General features: G+C 42.3%; 1 protein-coding gene across 1 annotated transcript in view; it reads right to left on the bottom strand.

Annotated features, from left to right (window-relative positions):
- Window positions 1-14,394, bottom strand: part of LOC145355444 (mitogen-activated protein kinase 4-like) — a 116,819-nt gene extending 102,425 nt beyond the window's left edge. Inside the window, exon 1 of the mRNA XM_080207598.1 lies at window positions 14,248-14,394. The gene's annotated coding sequence lies outside the window, so the exon portion shown is untranslated. The remainder of the gene's footprint in view (window positions 1-14,247) is intronic.
- Between the last annotated feature and the right edge of the window lie 5,447 nt (window positions 14,395-19,841).

Raw genomic sequence — 19,841 nt, 5'->3', positions numbered from 1 at the left:
AGTTAGTTCATTCATTTATGCAGTAGGTCCAATAGCAGTTAGCATACTCCTAAGGCAGGGTGTGCAGGACTCCATTGTGGACTTTGAGTCTATTCTTAAAGCTATTGATACCTTGATACTGCCACAGAACCCCAATATGGGGCAGGTGGTTCAGTGCATAATGCAGCCCAACACTGAGCGCTGAATCAGCCAGAATTCAGGGCAACTCTGAGGCTTCACACAGCTCTGTCTAAGGTCACATACCAACCGATTCAAGGGCAGCTTCTTCACCACCACGATCAGACTTTTGAATTGATTTACTTTGCATTATGTTGATCTTTCATTACACCCTAGTTATGACTGTAACACTACATTCTGCACCCTGTCCTTTCCTTCTCTGTAAACGGTACGCATTGTCTGTATAGCATGTAAGGAACAATGCTTTTTACTATATACTAATACATGTGATGATAATAAATTAAATCGAATCAAAAATTCCACACCAGCCGCCATTTTGAGATGCTTGCGCTATAGAATCCTACAGTGCAGAAGGAGGCCATTTGGCCCATCGGGTCTGCACTGACCACAATCTCACGCAGGCCCTATCCCCATTTGTTTATGCTAGCTAATCCCCCTGACACGAAGGTACAATTTATCATGGCCAATCCACCTAACCTGCACATCTTTGGACTCTGGGAGGAAACTGGAGCACCCAGAGGAAACCCATGCAGACACAGGGAGAACATGCAAACTCCACACTGACAGTCACCCAAGCCGGGAATCAAACCTGGTCCCTGGTGTTGTGAGGCAGTAGTGCTAACCACTGTGCCACCATGCCACCGTGTTGCGATAGGAAACCCCAGCATTGATGCCAAAACTGCCCAGCAGGGAGTGCAGAATACTTCCAGTATGGCAAAACTAGCCATTTCTAACATTTCTGCAAATTCAGTAATTTTCATCAAAGTCAAGAACCAGAAAGTATTTATGAAACATGAAATGGAAAGTCAAAAGGGCAGCATGGTGGCACAGTGTTTAACACTGCTGCTTCACAGTGCCGGGAACCTGATTTCGATTCCCGGCTTGGGTCACTGTCTGTATGGAGTCTGCATGTTCTCCCTATTTTTGCGTGGGTTTCCTCCGGGTGCTGCGAAAGACGTGCTGGTTGGGTGCATTGGTAAATTCTTCCTCAGTGTACCCGAACAGGTTTCGGAGTGTGGCGGCCAGGGGATTTCCACAGTAATTCATTGTACTGTTGATGTAAGCCTACTTATGACAATAACAAATAAACTTAAACTTTAAAACTAAAAAAGACAAAATTACAGAGTTCCTTCGGGAAATAGACAGTCTTAAATCATCAGTTACAGTCCAGGTTCAAGACTTTAAAAATTGATAGCGGAGATGCTGCTAACATATTAGCAGATGGCCTCGAATGGCTTCAGCTCTTTATTCATCAGACATCAAGTTATAACTGTCCAAGAGACACAGACATTACAATCAAAGGTAGAATTATTGCTCCTCATAGCTACAGGGGGTGACAGATCTTTCTTTCTCTCTAGTTCTTCACAAACAATATGTGTCCTCATTGAGTGGCAATACTGGCACGCTGTTAAGAATCTTAGAAAAAACATATGTAAAAAAAGCATTTGAATGATTTGCTGTCTTCCATGCAACAGTCTTCAATCTTTTATTGAAAAGCAGTAGAAATTCAGCCTTCAGAAGCTGAGGAAGTTCATACACTTTCACAGAGATACCATCCGTTAGACACAGGCAAAGAATGAAGTTATGAAACTCTCCATTCTTCACAAAGTAAGGACAGAGATGACGGATACAGAAGACGCTGCAGTAGATGGTGGCAACCACATGAAAACCTGCTGGATCAGAATTGTGCCCTTTGTAGTGGGTGATGAGGAAGAACCCCTTGCAGTACTGAGTGACCTCCTGAAGATTAAGATCCTAGAGGATGATTCATCTTCCCATTGATGGATGCATCTTATGATGTCTCTACTTTCTTTTTAGTTGAATCATAGAGTCATAGAGATTTACAACATGGAACAGGCCCTTTGGCCCAACTTGTCCATGCCGCCCTTTTTTTTGAAACCTCTAAGCTAATCCCAGTTGCCCACATTTGGCCCTTTTCCCTCTATACCCACCTTACCCATGTAACTGTCTAAATGCTTTTTAAAAGACAAAATTGTACCCGCCCTTACCCCTACCTCTGGCAGCTTGTTCTATACACTCACCACCCTCTTTGTGAAAAAATTGCCCCTCTGGACCTTTTGTATTGCTCCCCTCTCACCTTAAACCTATGCCCTCTAGTTTTAGACTCACCTATCTTTGGGAAAAGATATTTACTATCTCGCTGATGTGTGCCCTTCAGTATTTTACAGACCTCTATAAGATTACCCCTCAGCTTTCTGTGCTCCAGAGAAAAAAGTCCTAGTCTTTTAATAATAATATCCTTTTAATAATATCCTTTCTATAATAGGGTGACTAGAACTATACTCCAAGTATTGCCTTACCAATGTCTCGTACAACTTTAACAAGACGTCCCAACTCTTGTATTCAATGTTCTGACCAATGAAACCAAGAATGCTGAAATCCTTCACCGCTCTGTCTACCTGTGACTCCACTTTAAAGGAGCTAGGAACATGTACCCCTAGATCTCTCTGTTCTGTAACTCTCCCCAGCGCCCTACTTTTAACTGAGTAAATCCTGTCCTGGTTCAATCTAACAAAATGCATCACCACACATTTATCTAAATTAAACTCCATCTGCCATTCATCAGCCCACTGGCCTAATTGATCAAGATTCTACTGCAATCGGAGATAATTTTCTTCACTATCCACTGCACCACCAATCTTGGTGTCATCTGCAAATTTACTAATCCTGCCTCCTATATTCTCATCCAAATCATTAAATGACAAATAACAATGGGCCCAGCACTGATCCCTGAAGCACACTGCTGATCACAGGCCTCCAATTTGAAAAACAACCCTCTACAACCATCCTCCGGCTTCTGTCAAGAAGTCAATTTTGTATCCATTTAGATACCTTACCCTGGATCCCATAAGATTTAATCTTATGCAACAACCTACCACGTGGTACCTTGTCAAAGGCCTTGCTAAAGTCCACGTAGACAACATCAACTGCATTGCCCTCATCTACGTTCTTGGTTACCCCTTCAAAAAACTCAATCAAATTTGAGAGACATGATTTTTCACTCACAAAGCCATGCTGACTGTCCCTAATCAGTCCTTGCATCTCTAAATCAGTTGTGCTTTTTGTGACTGAGCAATATTCAGATCTCAATTTCACTGAATTGATCAATGTGTTGCCTACTTTATATCCTACTGTCCGTGAAGAGTCTTCCACAGAGAATGTGTTTCCTGACTTCAGGTCAGAGTCCATTGCTGAAGGCTGATGCTTTCAATGCCAGCTAAATGTCTTTTTCACTCCAGGACTGGAAGTCAGCACAGAAACTGTAGAAGAATCTTTAGCACTTCTGAGGCAACAGAATCCTGTACAGCAATCTTGTCCCAGAGTTGATTGTCTACAGGGAATTCATATCATTACAGAGCACGAGGATGTTTTGTCTCCAAATACTCAGCAGTTCTTCCCATTGCCTATAGTGGAGCAACCCCATGCAAAGAGAAGCATGGCTTTCTTACTACTGCCTGCAGAAAGTCAACAGTCCTCCTGACATATCACTGGGAAATCATCTCTTCTTTTCCTGACAATCTTACAGGAAGTTGATCATTTTAAGTTCACTGAAATCTCAGATCTTCAATGCTTTTTCAGTCTTTAACACAACAGTGGATGATACAGGTGTGATGATCGTCCCTGAAGTTGAAGATTATTTCTCTTCTGAAGTTTTTTCCCAGTTCCTTCAAGGGAGCAACACGTTCCTCGGTGTGTTCTGAGTTCTTCTCTTCTCGTACCAGAGGGTCCAAAGATTAATTCTCTTCAGTCTTCCTTTTTGGATGAGTCTTTTGTTGAAATGTCTTTGTTAACATTGCAATTTCAATTCATCCTGCAACCTACACGATGTTTCCCAACAATGCTGATAAAGTATTGTCCTCATTTGGAGATAATAATATCCGACCAAATGCAGAAGAAAGCCTTCATGTCTCCAAGACATGAAGGACCAAGGATCAAGAACACTGAGGGAGATGAACCCCCAAGACTGATACTTGGGGAGGGGAAGAGTAGGAGTTGAGTTGGCTGAAATCTGTATTGTAAAAAGAGAGTTGCAGAAATGTAATGTGAATAGTTAAAGTTTCATATTGTTGTTAAAAAGTAGGATAGTATACTTTGGGTGAGGTGCAGTATAAAGGATTAATGTATTGGATATGCTAATATATGACAGAAATAATAACGTACCACCAACATGAGGCTTGTGTTGTACATGGGAGCCATGATATGGAGATGCTAGTGTTGGACTAGAGTGAACACAGTAAGATCTCACAACAGCAGGCTAAAGTCCAACAGGTTTATTTGGAATCATGAGCTTTCGGAGTGCTGCTGCTTCATCAGGTGACTCATCTATCCCCATAACCCCACATATTTACCCTGTTAATTTACCCTGACATGAAGGGACAATTTAGCATGACCATTCAACCTGACCCACACAATGATCGGTCACTCCTCCCAACTCGTTTTCTAACACAAGCTAATGTCATCTGCACCCATTGTACATGACCTACTAATGACATGTTCTATTACAAACCAAGTCAGCAGGATCCTGGAACATCTGGATAACAAAGACACTTATGTCACACTCACTATTTATTGATTATAGCTCATCCTTCAACATCATTATCGCAACAAAGCTCATCTCCAAACTCCATGGCCTTGGGCTCGGCTCCTTCTCTGTGACTAGATCCCAGACTTCCAAACCCACAGACTGCAATCAGTAAGGAGAGGCAACAACATCCCTCAGCTTTGACAAAGGATCATCTGGTCTCAAAATGTTGGCTCTACTCTCTCTGCAAAGATGCTGTCAGACTTGCTGAGATTTTCGAGCATTTTTCTGTTTTTGTTTCAGATTCCAGCATCCACATTTTTTTGCGTTTATTACAATATTCCAGGTATGATGTCACCAAGGCCCTGTATAATTGCAGCAAGGCATCCCTGTTCCTGTATTCAAATCCTCTAGCTATAAAGGCCAACATACCATTTGCCTTCTTCACCACCCACTGCAGCTGCATGCTTACTTTCAGCAACTGGTACATGAGGACATCCAGGTACACTAATTTGATCTATATGCAAATTAAAGTCACCTTAATTTACAGATGTTACTTTATCGCATGTGTCTCTTGTTTTCTGTTTAATGCCATTCGCAACATCACCATTAGTTTGGGGGTTCCTTGGTATTTCTCAGCTTTATTCATATAGATTCCACATCATTGGAACTAACATCCTTCCTCACTATTGCATGAATTTCCTCGTTAACCAGCAATGCAACTTCACTGCATTTTCTTTTTTGTCTGTCCTTCCTAAAAGCTGAATAGCCCTGGATGTTCAATTCCTATCCTTGGTGACCCTGCAGTCATGTCTCCATAATCCCAACTGTAGACCCACTTACATCAATTTGCGCAATTAATTCATCCACTTTATTGCCAAAAAGACTTAAGCCTTATCTTTTTAACATTATTTGTCCCTTTCCCATTATTTTTCACTATGGCCCTGTTTGAATCTGGCCCTGGATTTCTCCGCTTTTCAACTTTCTTATTCCCCTTTCTGTCCCTGTTTCTCTCTCCTCAGACTCCTTGCATACATTTCCATTTCCCCTGCCATTTTAGTTTAAACCCTCCCCAACCACTCTAGCAAATAATCCCCCTAGGACATCAGTCCCAGTTTGACCCAGATGTAACCCATCCAGTTTGTATTGGTCCAACCTCCCCAGAACTGGTTCCAATGTGCCAGAATCTAAAACCCTCACACCATCTCTTTAGCCACATTTTCATCTGATAACCCTGCAATTCCTGCTCTGACTAGCATATGGCACTGGCAGTAATCCTGAAATCACTACCTTTGAGCTCCTACTTTTCAATTCCGAAGACTCTATATTCTGCTTTTAGAATCTGTTTTACCTGTGTCATTTGTACCAATGTGTACCACGACCACTAGCTATTCACCCTCCCCTGCAGAATGCCCTGGAACTGTCCTGAGACATCATTGATCTGAGGTAACATACCATCTTGGAGTCTCATTTGTAGCCACAGAAATGCCTATCTATTACTGTTATAACTGTTGCATTATCCACACTTTATAACTCCTCCCTATGCAACAGTCAATTGTGGTGCAATGAATTTGGCTGTTGCTGATTTCCCCTGAGACACTCAACAGTATCCAAAATGGTATATCTGTTTTTCAGTGGAATAGTCACAGGAGATTCCTGCACCAACTGTCCTCTTGCTCTGTCTGGTGGTCATCCATTCCCTTCCTGCCTGTACGGTCTTAGTCTGCAGTGTGACCATCTCTTTATATGTGCTATCCACAATAGCGTCCAGCTCGTGGATGTCCAGTGTCTCTAGCACCGCTGCAGCTGGAGATACCTCCTGCAAACATGCTGGCCCCAGGCACTGGAAATGTTTCTGGATTCCCACATAGAACAGGATGAGCACTCCTGCCACAGCATCCCTTTTTATAAACCTTTGAATGATACTTACAATCAAATAATATGGGGCCGTTCTTCCCTGTTCCTTGTTACGACAAACTATAAAACATAAAATAAAGACCTTACAAACTATAAGCAATGATTTAGTAAATACTTACCGGATCATATTCAGCCAATCAGCTGCTTTCACTTGCCCTGGGTTATATTGAATCCTGATGTCACTTCAGGGTCTCCAAAGTCCAAGCTAGCACTCCGCTCTAAATTTCAATCTTTCCCACGCTCTTTTATCCTCCTGTCTCCGCTCCCATTTTCACTCTTTCCCGTGCTCTTTTATCCTTCCAGCTCTGCTCTCAGTCTCGTTCTTTTTTCCTCTCGGCTTGGCTCCCAGTCTCACTCTTTCTCACGCTCTTTTTCTTCCCGGTTCCATTCTCTAACTTTATCTTACTTTATTTATTTTATTACCTTATTTCACTTTTGACTTGACTTAACTTTACTTCCCTGTTGCTAGTGTTCCTGTCTGAAATTCAAGGAGCTACTTCTTCATAAACGATCTGTTTAACTAAACCATTTGAACACAATCACTAACAGCAGCTTCTCACCAACCAACGAATTTATCATTTCCCTGTGATGTTATTCCTGGATTTCTTTCCCAGTCCGCTGCCCCAGTCGAGATGTCCCTCACAGGTCCACCTAACTCCATTCCCAGAAGGTAAGTGAAGGCTCTGAGTCTTGCTCTACACTTACCAGCTGCCCCAGTACAGCTGTCCCCTACAGGTCCGGTTGTTTCTGTTGCTGGAAGATAAGTCTGTTAATGTTGAAATGATTGATATCCATGTTGCTCATGGCTGTCCTGCACATGTTCATGAGTAGCTGCAAGTTGTCTGGGTCAGTCCTGTGCACAGGGCCTTGATGTTCCACTTTTGCCATTTGAAGAGTTAGCGTCTTTTCCCTGTGTGTTTATTTTGTTTGCTAACCTGGTGCGATGAAATCCATCCACTTGTTGGGCACAGACTTCAAGCACCCATTAAAGCAGAGGAACCATGCAAGGCCAGTACCTGACTTATTGTGGGGGGTATGGCCTGACTACTGGCCGTGGCTAGCTGGTGGGACATAATGGTCTCGCCCATCCTCAGAGGCAGCCTGCACCACCCGTTCTCTGCCAATCAAACAGGCTCATCATTCATTACTGCTGTCTCCTAAGTTGAGTTAACATTTTGAGTCAAACTGGAGTGAGTGTGTTCTCCTGGACACAAGCCTGGCAAAATTTATGGGAATGTTGGATTGCCCAAGTGCCATGATCCCTCTCTCTAACTTCCTGGTTGAGTCCAAAGGAATGCAAAGCACCATTCTAGCTGTAGGATTTGTCAGAAAAATGTAGACATCAAATCACCTTTTGGCTGCACTCTATATTTTTAGCCTTCAACTCTCCTGAGGTATCCACAAGGCTGTGAAGCTATTTGTCCATTGCTAGGAGTTCAGTTCATGAACATCAGGGTATGCCCCAATATCAGTGGACTAGCACACTGCATGCCTAGGGATCAAACTTTCTCCAAGTGAAGGAGCTACTTTTTGTGGGTGCAATAACAGAGGCATAGTAACTGGAAGGTGAACAATCGACATGGTGGGAGCAGCACACTGGCTCAATGGTTAGCATTGCTACCTCAGAGCTCCAGGGTCCTGGGTTCGGTTCCCAGGTTGGATCACTGTCTGCGTGGAGTTTGCACATTCTCCCCTTGTTTGCGTGGTTTTCCTCTGGATGCTCAAGTTCCCTCTCACAGTCCAAAGATATGCAGGTTAGGGTGATTGACTACGATAAAATGTCCCTTAGTGTCCAGAGATGTGTAGATTAGATGGATTATCCATGGCAAATGTGTGGGATTAAGGGAATAGTGTTGGGAGAGGGCCCGAGTAAGATGCTCTGCTCAAGAGTCAGTGCAGACTCATAGAACACAGAACATAGAAAAACTACAGCACAAACAGGCCCTTCAGCCCACAAGTTGCGCTGATCATATCCCTACCTACTAGGCTTACCTATAACCCTCAATCCCATTAAGTCCCATGTACTCATCCAGAAGTCTCTTAAAAGACCCTATCGAATTTGCCTCCACCATCACCGACGGCAGCTGATTCCACTCACCCACTACCCTCTGAGTGAAAAGCTTACCCCTGACATCGCCTCTGTACCTACTCCCCAGCACCTTAAACCTGTGTCCTCTCATAGCAACCATTTCAGCCCTGGGAAAAAGCCTCTGAGAATCCACCCGATCTATACCTCGCAACATCTTATATACCTCTATCAGGTCACCTCTCATCCTTCGTCTCTCCAAGGAGAAAAGACCGAGCTCCCTCAACCTATCCTCATAAGGCATGCCACCCAATCCAGGCAACATCCTTGTAAATCTCCTCTGCACCTTTCAATAGCTTCCACATCCCTCCTATAATGAGGCAACCAGAACTGAGCACAGTACTCCAAGTGGGGTCTGACTAGGGTCTTATGAAGCCGCAGCATTATCTCCCGACTCCTAAACTCAATCCCTCAGTTGATGAAGGCCAGTACACCACACGCCTTCTTAACCAAATCCTCTACCTGCGAGGCCAATTTAAGAGTCGATGGGCCAAATGGCCTCTTCTGCACTGTAGGGATTCTCTGATTCTATGACAGCATTTCTCTTGCAACTGCTGGACTGAGACAATCATATGAACAAAGGAGATCACATATACTGTCAACTTCACCAAGGCATTCGACCATATGAGCTGAGCAATTTAAGCTGCTGAAGAAAATTGGCTGCACTCCAAAGCTGCTCACTGTGGTGTCCTCTCTCTGTCACAACATGATGAGTAAGGTCAGTTATAATGGAGCAACATCAAGACCCTTTGAGGTTTAGAACGGAGTTGAGGAGGAACTTCTTCACTCAAAGGGTGGTGAATCTCTGGAATTCTCTGCCCGTTGAAGTGATGGAGGCTACCTCGCTCAATATTTTTAAGACGCGGGTTGATAGGTTTTTGATAGGCAAGGGGATTAAGGGTTATGGGGAGAGGGCGGGAATGTGGAACTGAGCCACAACAGATCAGCCATGATCTTATTGAATGGCGGGGCAGGCTCGAGGGGCTGGATGGCCTACCTCTGCTCCTGTTTCTTATGTTCTTATGTTCTTATGTCCACAGTGAGGTTACGTTCTGCCGCTGACACTCTTAAGCATATTCTGCTCTGCTGCTGTCACAACCTTCAGTTCATCTAGTGGGTGTCTACTTAAACACCAGGACTGGTGAAAAGCTGTTCAGCCTTTCTCACCTGAGACCCAAGACAGAAGTGCACCAACTCTTCATCAGAGAGTTATTCTAGACTGTTGATACTGTGTGAACATTCCATACCAAGGAACATCTTCACTGACAAATGGATAGATTCTTTCACACCTGTACAGAGTTTGGGTTAACCATCAACAACAGGTAGACAAATGTCATGGTCCAGGATATTGCCTTGTAGCCATGTAGCAACAGTAACAATGTTGATAGCTTCACACATCTAGGCTCCACAATTACCAGCAATCTGTCGCTTGGTACTGAAATCAACATACGCATTACATCAGCAGCAACTGCTATATCCAACCTGAACATCAACAACCTAACTGAAAATATCAAACTCCAAAGTGCATCAACCCTGTGTCCTCAGTGTACTCCTCTTCAGTAGTGAGACCTGTACATAATTTGCTGAGCAGGTGAAAAGATAAACAGTTCCCATCTTCACTGTCTCAGCATTTCTTGGCATCTCTGGATGTCCATTATTCCACTAAAATGACACAGTCAAATGATATATGTAGTTGGTGGACAATCACACAGAAAACTGGGAGACAGTTGTTGATGGCCATGAGCTCTGGAGCCTGACTGTCTGGATGGGCATTGGAAGGGGTGAAGTAAACCAGAGTAAGTAGACAGTCCAGAGAAAACAAGGGCCAGCAAATGCTGCACCATCTCAGTCCACTGTTTTCACCTGCGGCAGAGAGACTGCTGCACTGGAGTAAGGCAGACCATGCCAAAGACACGCCAAATGATGCTTAGCAGAGTTGATTGACAAGGCAAAAAAAATCTTGGCTCATGAGATGGAAGGTTGCCAAAGGGAGATACTATACAGTCTTAATCTCAGTAAACTTAGAGGATGTGGCAAAAAGAGATAGGGTGCATCCCCATAGAGAGGGAAGCTAAATCAGAAAGTAAGACAGCCCTGTGGTAAGGTTAACTGTATTGCAATACTGCATTCAAAAGTAGGACTAGCAGAGACCTAGCAACAAGGTTATCTGTAGCCCTGATGGGAGATTGAAAGATACTGCTGATTGAGGAACAACAAAATCTCTAGATGACCATTTACACAAAGTGATCAGAGTGGGAATAGTAGAACGACACTTTGCCAGTAGTTTCCTCTAGATTACAGTTTAAAACATTAGATTCTAAGTCAGATGCATTGTCACTGCTGATCCTAAATCATAAAGTCAACATTATTCTTTGTTCTGCATCATGTGACATACCTTTTATTTTCACAGTGTCAGGTAGAGATCACCCCACAGTAGTATAAAATTCAATTAGAAATTAGTCTGTACGTCAGTGAAATAATGCTGTAATTCAATCTTTGCGCTGTGATGGAAACTATTCAAGGTTCACTCTTATGGGTTTTTGACTCTTATGAACATTCGAAGTCAATTACTATGTTCTAAAACACTCTGATTATTATTCACCAGCTGATATATACTGCCAATTTTATTTTCTGTTAAGCAATCGTAGATAATCACTAGGTAAGCTCACGATAATTGGGCCTCAGTTGTTAAACCTATTCCATGTTGTGGTTCTCAAGCTGATACTCATTCTTGGAAATGGAACACTTTCCGTTTCAGGCACCCATTATTTGAATCGATTAAGATTCAGTTTGGATGCAACACAGTTAGCTGCGGACTGAAGCTCCCCCAGTGAAATCTCAATAACTTACCTTAGCCTTAATCAATAGGGCACTCCAGTCAAGGCACATGGAATATTTTTCTATTTCCAAACCAACAATTGTGAGATTCACAATTTAGTGCTACTTAGCTTAAATGCAGTTTTACACTACAGATTTGAATGCCAAGACCAATATCTAACCCATCGCACACCCTGCATCCAATCATTAAGTCTCCAACTGAGGAATTCATCATGTCTCAATTTCACAGAACATCCTGACCACCAATATCCACCAGATACCCAAATAAGAGACAAAAGATATTGTCAGTGATGTGGCAGTCAACCCAGAAAACATGGGATAGAAGCTGCTTTATTGAATGGATTTCAATCTCTGTTTATTATATTCCAGCATTACATAATACATTGCCTAAGAATAACAAGTACATGAGATCACTTTAGAGGCAAAAATCAAATTGAGGAATGACGGGGATTGTTATAAACTACTTCAATTACCTCACAGTAAAGTTAGGTAACACCTGCTTTACAGCAATGGCAATGATAACTGCAACAAATCATGCCCATTACACTCTGTCTAAATCAAATTATCTTGATCTTGCAACCGTACCTGTTTGTGCTCAGCACACAAGAGGAAGGAAACTAATTTAATTTATTCTTCAAATTGCAAATAAAGGTAACACTCAGCAGATCTGTGGAGAGGGAAGAGAGTTAATGTTTCAGGTCAATGACATTTTGTCAGACCTACTCAAGGTTCACGCTTATTTATGCTTTTTGGCTCATTGATCTGCAACATTGACTCTATTTTTTTCTCTCCACGGATGCTGCAGGCCTGCTGAGCAGTTTTTGTTTTTATTTCATATTTCCGACATCCATAGCACTTTGTTATTGTGTCGATCAAGGCACTTAATTGACAAGGAATTAAGTAAAACTATGTTGAATATAAAGCTCAGAAATGGGTCATTTGGCCAACCAGTCCATGCCAGTGTTTATGCTCCACTCAATCCTCCTCACATTCTTCCTCATCTAACTCTTATCAGCCGAACCCTCCATTCTCCTCTTTCTGCTTATTCACCTTCCTCTTAAATGTAACTATACTGTCTGCTTAACTGTTCCCTGTGGTAGCAAGTTCAACATTCTCACCACTGCTTGGGTAAAGAAGTTTCTTTTTGGTTCATTTCTTGCTGACTTATAAAAGATAAAGAACAAAGATCAGAACAGCCTCCAAGCCTGTGTTGCTCATTGGTCCAACTAGACCATTTGTTTGTATCCCTCCATTCCCAGTCTGTTCATGTGATTATCCAGGTAAGTCTTAAATGATCCCAGCATGTCCGCCTCCACCACCCTACTTGGCAGTGCGTTCCAGGCCCCCACCACCCTCTGTAAAAAACGTCCCTCTGATATCTGAGTTAAACCTCGCCCCTCTCACCTTAAGCCTGTGACCCCTCGTGATCGTCACCTCCGACCTGGGAAAAAGCTTCCCACTGTTCACCCTTCATAATTTTGTACACCTCTATTAGGTCCCCCCTCATTCTCCATCTTTCCAGGAAGAACAACCCCAGTTTACCAATCTCCAACCAATATTAAAAGTTAAAGTTAATTTGTTTGTCACAAATAGGCTTACATTAACACTGCAATGAAGTTACTGTGAAAATTTTCTAATCATCACACTCCAGCACCTGTTTGATACACTAAGGGGCAATTTAGGATGGCAATGCACCTAACCAGCACATCTTTCGGTCTGTGGGAGGAAACCAGAGCACCCGGAAGAAACCCACACAGACATGGGGAGGTCATGCAGACTCTGCACAGACAGTGACCCAAGCCAGGAATCAAACCCGGGTCCCTGACATTGTGAGGCAGCAATGCCAACCACTTTGCCGCTGTGCCACCAACCCAGCCTCAGCGATTGAATAATGCCAGCACACAGGTCAACCACAACCATTATGGTATCGCCACACTTCAAATTGCATTTCCCCATGCCCCCACTCCCAGCCTCCTTTGGGAACTAATTCCCTGTATTAATCTAGTTTGTAAAGCTGATGTCCGTATAGGCAATCTTTCCAAACAAAAGAACATGTTGTATCCATCACCCACCATGCACCATCATTCTGCATCTGCTACACAATGCTCATTTCTAAAGTGTACATTCACAGAGGGTTAGGTGCTCCAGGTTAAAAACAGTTTGGGGATTAGCGCTACTTTGGAGGTAAGAAATGACAGTGACCATACCACATTGGCAATAACAATACTGCCCGCACCTGAGAAACTTAACCAGCAAATGCAAGCGATCTACAGCTGAAATATTCTTCGTGCACATGCAAATATATACACAAAGACTGCAGAACGTAGGGCACCTGCATCAATCTATTATTTATACACTTCCAGTTAACGTGTGATGCACGAAGCGCCCGACCTATTCTGTGCACAAACACGGGTACCAGTAGGAACACAGCCACACGTTCAGTCATTAAGGACAGACAAAGACAGGGAGTACTGAGCAAATTTGCGTTCTGCTCCATCCCTCTCTTTAACCAGGAGCGGTTGAATTTGCAGGCAGCTTTGGATGTATCTTTGTAAGCGCCCCGCATCAGACTGCAATCAACACACTGCATCGCTCCTTGCCAACCGAAAATGCTCCGGAAAACATGTATCTGAAGAGCAGCACGGAGATGTTCATTTTCCGACACGCAATGGCAAATGAAACTTACCATGAAATAAACCCTGTCGGCGCGGTGCGGTGGCTTTTCTGTGGCTGATGCGGATTTGGCATTTGCCAGGTCAGCTCTGTTGCCGGAGGGACTGAATGGGATGATATTCGAGCTGTGGCTGCCCGATCTGATTCCCTTCCCCTCCGGGTGAGAAAATGAAGCCAGTGTGAAAGCAGCCAGACAGAGAGAGAGGCAGAGGGAGCACAACGCCGACGTCACCCGAGCTGTCAATCACAATGTAACTACCTGATGTTCAACCAGGGGAGAGAGTGCTCTTGCTGGGGGGCACGCTTGTTTCGGGAGGAGAGACTGTAGACACCTGATGTACAGAGCGTATATTATTACAGAATATCCACCCAGAGGCAGAAGCAGGCAGCCTAATCCACAAAATGTGTGTTGTCTCACTGAGCATCAGAGAGCAAGAGATTCAGAGTGGCACAGGACCAGGCTGCTGTTTTATTCCACCAACCTGACAATCCCACTCACCTGTTACATACCTTTTTCCAAAGCTAATATCTAATTCCATTTTAGAAAAAAGTTTTGCCTCAGCAACACTGGCACCGAATTTTACATTCTAACCACCCTCTGTTCATTTCCCCATTTAAACTCTCCTGCAATCTGGGAATTTTTTTAAAAAAAACCTGTGCCCATCATTACCAAGTACGTGAGGCAGGTGGATCTCGAGCTGTGTTATACATAAAGCGAGGCACCAGATGGAGCACCAGTGAATGGGCAACAAACCTTCTATTTCATAAGGTTCTGATCAACAAACAGTTGCACAGGGATCCAGCTTAAAATCTGGGGTGCTCCCTTTTCTGTCCAATTATCTAGTTACACAATAGCATGACCAAGGAACTGTAAAACAAAACACTTACTCCACCCAATCATGGCTGAAATATAACATATTTTTCCTTCTCCCCTGGCACCCACATCTGCTTCCTTTCTCTATATGGAAGACAGACTGAATAAGCATGGCATGGAAACTGAGGTCTCAGACTTTGAATAACTGGTTTATTTACATAAAGTACATGAACAAACAGTTTTCACAATGTGAACATCAATTCCCTGGACTCCTCAGTGTATGAAAACAACAAAGATGTAACTTACTTTCTTTTTAAGCATGGGCCCTATGACAGAAGACCATTTACTGCTTCATTCTTTAAATCTAAATCAGCTCAGACTTAAAATACATACAACCTTTGGCCACTAACTGCCAAAGCCACCACGACTTTGCTTAAACAAGACTGCACCTGCCTTGAATAGTTGGTCAAGGTTTATATCCATTGAGCTAACAATGATAGGATTCCACGGTGGTACCCAACCTTAGAACTGTGAGTAGACAATATACTTGTCATGATTTAATTAAACAAGAATGTCTGTTCATTAATATTGAATGAAAATAATCTCCACTGATAGCCTAAAATGCTTGTCAGTGAATGTGCCCATTCCAGTTAATTCCCACTTGGGGATTTCTCATTGTTCACAGCTTCAATAACTTGCATAAGTAAGCAATGTTGATGCCAACACAACTAAGTCTACCCTTTTTGAGAAACCTTGGATGAGATACATTTAACCCATTACACACTAATCCTGGCAGTATAGAAATACTAAAAAGTAAGAATGACAAGTCAAAGACAACAGCAAGCAAAAATCCATTTGGCCATAACATCAAAATGTTACCACATGCTATGTGCAGTATGGAGTTTTTGGAACATAATGACTGTTTAAAGCATTCCTTTGGCTTTTCCAGTGGATTTTCTGATAAAGTGATGACAGATGATTGAATTGCCCCTATTCAAAGTGGAAAAGGCCATTTCAGTCTGTCTGATAGGTTCTAGAATTCAAAGCAGAATATGCAGTTCAGTATCTATATCTGTCAATGCCTTAAAGAGAGACATAGAATTACATTTTCTTCCTTATATATAATTTTCTTGCTAGTTATAAAAAATACTTGGGAGCTGGAATTTATGAGAACAATGTGTTGTCGATTTGAAGATATAAAACAATCCCCATCCTTTCTTTGAATTTCAGGGGAATGGAAATTCAGTGAAATGTATAAAGGCAATAATTTTCTATTCTTCATTTTGTGTCTATCCCGGTCCCTGCCAAAATTAAATTTTATGTAGTGACTTGCACATATGTGCCTAATCTTTTTGACATGATAAACTGTGTAGACAAGGAAAAGTGGGGAAACATCTCAACTGTGATAAGAGTTACAGTGAAAACAAATTTAGAGTTGTCATTTGGGATTGCAATGTGGCTCACTTATGCGTGCTAGAAGCCACATAACATATCGACAAAATGAAGGAGATTGTCATTGACTTCAGGAAGCGTAAAGAAGAACATGCCCTTGTCTATATCAATGGGGACGAAGTAGAAAGGATCGAGAACTTCATTCAAGCTTTTAGGTGTCCAGATCACCAACAACTTGTCCTGGTCCCCCCTGTTCCGACACTATAGTTAAGAAGGCCCACCAACGCCTCTACTTTCTCAGAAGACTGAGAAAATTTGGCACGTCTGTTACTACTCTCACCAGCATTTACAGATGCATCATAGAAAGCATTCTTTCTGGTTGTTTCACAGCTTGGTATGGCTCCTGCTCTGCCCAAGTCCACAGGTTCTACAAAAGGTTGTGAATGTAACCCAATCCATCACATGAACCAGCCTCCCATCCATTGACTCTGTCCATACTGCCCTCTGCCATGGCAAAGCAGCAGCATAATTAGGAATCCCACACACCTCTCGTTCACCTTCTTCCTTTTGGAAAAAGTCTGAGGTCATGTACCAACTGACTCAAGAACATGTTCTTCCTTACTGCTGTCAAACTTTTGAATGGACTTACCTTGCATTGAGTTGATCTTTCTCTACACCCTACCTATGACTATAACACTACATTTTGCACTCTCTTGTTTCCTTCTCTATGAATGGTATTCTTTGTCTGTATAGTGCGCATGAAACAATACTCTTCACTGTATGTTAATACATGTGACAATAATAAATCAGATCAAATCAAACAAAAATTCATACACAGAGTCCTGTCCTTTGCAGATAGAAGGAACACATCCACACATTGCACCTTTTTTGAACTAAACAAAGGTTTGGGGAGGTCATTCCCTGATTCATTCCCCGGGATAATGCCTTGACTAACCAGAATCAACCTGCCCAGTTTGAATTTGAACAAAACTGGGCTGTTAACTCTTCCACGCTGTAATCTCCATGGCAATACCTTCACCAATCAGAGTCCACTTGCTAGCCAATCAACATTCTTTTCTCATGCAGTATTTTCCCTTTTACTATTAGTAATTTCTTGCAAGTTATCCTGATGAGTAGAAGACAAAAAGTTTTGATAGAGTGTTTTTTCAGAAATATTACCAAATGATTATTTTGAAAAACAAATTATTAAATTGCTTTATTTACATTTAGCAAAGTCAACATACAGAGCAACATTTGCGATCAGATTAACTTAATTCAATTGTTACATCAGGGTGGAACTGTCATAGTCCTTGTGGCAGACCAGATAGATTTGAGGCTGGATTAAAGTTGGGTCTGGAACATCATTGAAATTAGTATTTGTTGACTCTTACTGCAGGGCACCAGACAACTCATCATTAAAGCAGGAGCTCAGCTCTGTGCCACTATAAAAATTTGGCCAGAATTTATCAGCCATTCATGTTACAGACAGGATTCTTTGGCCCCACTGCAGTGAACAGACATTTGGCTGAGCACCAAATTACCCATCCTCACTTACAATGAGGCATGAATGACTGGAAGATTCCACCTATTGTCTTTCGATTGGCAATGTCTAACAATTCTTCTTAGGATTGCTGGTTAGGCAATGTCTGGTTTGGATTGCTGGTTAGGCAGTGTCGGTTATCCCAAATGCAGCACGCCTGGAACTGTCTGTGCTGCTGTTTACCCTCCACATGAGACATACTCCTAATCCCATGTGCCCATTCTGTTCCTATTTCCTTTTATCTGCCTTTTTATCAGCTATCTATCCAACCTATTCTAAAATATTGACACGGTCTCCACTGCATTCACTGATGCCTTTCTTCCCTGCCCAGTGTAACTACAATGTGCAACCATGATTCAAAGTCAGCAGCATTGGCATTTTATTATAGTTTGGAATTGAGGTAACGATTATCACAGCAGGGCTTCTGAGGCAAGATTTTAAGAAAATACAGAGAGGCAGTGTTGACTAGGGCAACCTGTACTTACATGCAGTGTGCAATGCAGTGAGCTTTAGTCAATATAAAAACAATACTAATTATAACAAATACACATGGGAAATATTGGCAATACTTACTGTCATACAAAAGTATGAAATCAAATTTAAATAAACCCAGAAATGATTCTGCGTTTTAGAAATCCCATTAATTATTTTCAGTTTTTCTTCTTACTAGCTTTGATTCATAACAATGAAAAATAACGATGAATAAAATAATCCACTTGTTTCTTTAGCTGATGCTTTGTGCTTGATTTTGATGTTTTGCTACCTGGTTACAAGCTTCTGCTATCCCTGCAGACAGGCCACACTTGCCCCAAAAATGGAGAATCCTGCCCAAGTTCAATGGACCATTGCATGGTCCGCTCCCTGCCCGGTTTGATTCCCATGACAGCAGGATAGGAGAATACCCCCCAGTGTGTTTTACTTCTAAAATTGTAAATCCCCATTATCTGTGGACAACAAAGACACCGTAGCTATGACTGTAACACTATATTATGCACTAGGCAATGGCCTAGACTATTAATCCAGAAACTCAGCTAATGTTCTGGCTACTCAGGTTTGAATCCTGCCACAGCAGATGGTGGAATTTGAATTTGATTTTTTTTTAAAATCTGGAATTAAGAATCTACTGATGACCTTGAAACCATTGTTGATTATTGGGGAAAAGCCGTATGGTTCATTAATGTCCTTGAGGGAAGAATATCTGTTGCCTTTACCTGGGTTGGCCTACGTGTGACTCCAGAGCCACAGCAATGTGGTTGACTCTCAACTGTCCACCAAGGGCAACTAGGGATGGGCAATAAATGCTGGCCAGCCAGCAAAGCCCATGTCCCACGAATGAATAAAAATAAAAGCCTCCTCCTTTCCTTCTCCCTCATGTATTCTATGAATGGTATGCTTTGTCTGTAGAGCATGCAAGAAATAATACTGTATCCAAATACATGTGACAATAATAAACCAAATCAAGTCAAAGTACTCCTCGCATCTTTCTTCCTTTTATAGGACATAAGAACATAAGAACTAGGAGCACAAGTAAGCCATCTGGCCCTTGAGCCTGCTCTGCCATTTAGTAAGATCATGGCTGATTTTTTCATGGACTCAGTTCCACTTACCCACCCACTCATCGTAATCCTTAATTCTTTTACTGTTCAAAAATTTATCTATCCTTGCCTTAAAAACATTCAATGAGGTGGCCTCAACTTCTTCACTGGGCAGAGAATTCCACAGATTCACAACCCTCTATGTGGAAAAAGTTCCTACTCAACGCAGTCCTAAATCTGCTTCCCCTTATTTTGAGGCCATTGCCCCTAGTTCTAGTTTCACCTGCCAGTGGAAACAACTCCCCTGTTTCTAACTTGTCTATTCC

Source organism: Carcharhinus amblyrhynchos, chromosome 1 (assembly GCF_965287045.1).
Source record: "Carcharhinus amblyrhynchos chromosome 1, sCarAmb.v2.hapA, whole genome shotgun sequence".
In the NCBI taxonomy this organism is placed as follows: domain Eukaryota; kingdom Metazoa; phylum Chordata; class Chondrichthyes; order Carcharhiniformes; family Carcharhinidae; genus Carcharhinus; species Carcharhinus amblyrhynchos.
The sequence above is the reverse complement of the archived record's forward strand: the minus strand, read 5'-3'. Positions and strand labels throughout refer to the sequence as shown.